The following is a 1,331-nucleotide window of genomic DNA, read 5'->3' as shown; positions in this document are numbered from 1 at the left end:
CATGGTGAGTCAACGTACAGCCTACCTATGCTGACACATGGTAAGTAAATGTACACCCTACATATGCTGACACTTAGTCTGTCTAAAGGCATTTAGTATTGCCGACACATGGTTTGTCTAGTTAGGGGTATACTTTTGCCGATACTTTCTGCGTTGGAATGTTTTTGCCGACATATAAATTGTTGGTAAGATGGTGCACAGCCAAAACAACAATTGGATACTGCTCTAATTCAAATGTTATATACAATGCTCAACCGTTATCCACAAACAGTATCAAGATGAACGCATTGCACAATCATTGATAAAATGGTAACAAAATTACACACACACATATATATATATATTGTTCGCAGGTTCAAGCACAAGTCAATCTTCACAAAAGCAAAGTTTGGCCATCTTGGCAACCATCCAGAAAACACAAGTCACATAAAAGGACCCCTATGCGCTGGTCTAAATTAGTTCAAACACTAAATGGTCCAAATAATTGAGTAACATCCATGAGCACAAGATTTCTACTACATAACACTTGAGCACCAAATGGTCCAGAAAACACATAAGATTCACGATTACAATTAAGTTGGCTGGTCCAAAATACTGCAGACAGCCAAATGCTCCAGAACACTTCAAAGTCATCACATCCATGCGTACTAGGTTGTTGATTACCTGAAAATACTCCACAAGAATTTGGTAGAAAGTGCAGTCAGCTCAAGTGCTTTGAAGCTCATAGGGAGATTGGCAGCCAAGAGAAGCACAAGAACTAACTATTTATGACATATGTCCATAACACACATAACATAGTTCTGTCATACATGAGGTAAAATATTTCTAAAATGCTGAAAGCAATCATCATTTAGACATATCTACATATGCATAGAATAAGTATTTCGCCATGCAAGAAATTTATCTACAAATTTTATTCAACGTCTTACATGCAAGAAACTATAGTAGGATAAGCCAATGTGAAGTTGTATTTGTTCTAATATGAAGTTAGCTGATGTGATCTTCAAAGTTTGAAAATAATGGTACAAATAAGTGTTTGTACGTTATCTGATGAAGTAGAACTAAAATGTACAACTTCTGACAAAAAAAAATTGTAGTATGTGAAGTTCAGTTTATGCCATGTGATCTTCAGATTGTAACCACCAAAGGGATAACACCAAACTAATGTGTGTATGTTTAACCCCTAAGCAATGTATATGCGCTTCAAATCATGTTGTGTCATTTTCATATTTTTAATTATAAACTGCAGTATGTGGAGTTTTATCAACAAGATACAAAATGTATCTAGTAATGCTATAAGTTCAGGCAGAAATCTGGCGCTCTAGTGAAGG

The 1,331-nt window shown here is 35.7% G+C and overlaps 1 long non-coding RNA gene across 1 annotated transcript in view; it reads right to left on the bottom strand.

The window, feature by feature from the left end:
- Positions 1–307: 307 nt before the first annotated feature.
- The window catches only part of LOC119291683, a 3,677-nt gene continuing 2,653 nt past the window's right edge, over positions 308–1,331 (bottom strand). Inside the window, exon 3 of the long non-coding RNA XR_005142596.1 lies at positions 308–663. This is a non-coding gene — a long non-coding RNA (uncharacterized LOC119291683). The remainder of the gene's footprint in view (positions 664–1,331) is intronic.

Source organism: Triticum dicoccoides, chromosome 4B, assembly GCF_002162155.2.
Source record: "Triticum dicoccoides isolate Atlit2015 ecotype Zavitan chromosome 4B, WEW_v2.0, whole genome shotgun sequence".
Lineage (NCBI taxonomy): Eukaryota > Viridiplantae > Streptophyta > Magnoliopsida > Poales > Poaceae > Triticum > Triticum dicoccoides.
The sequence above is the reverse complement of the archived record's forward strand: the minus strand, read 5'-3'. Positions and strand labels throughout refer to the sequence as shown.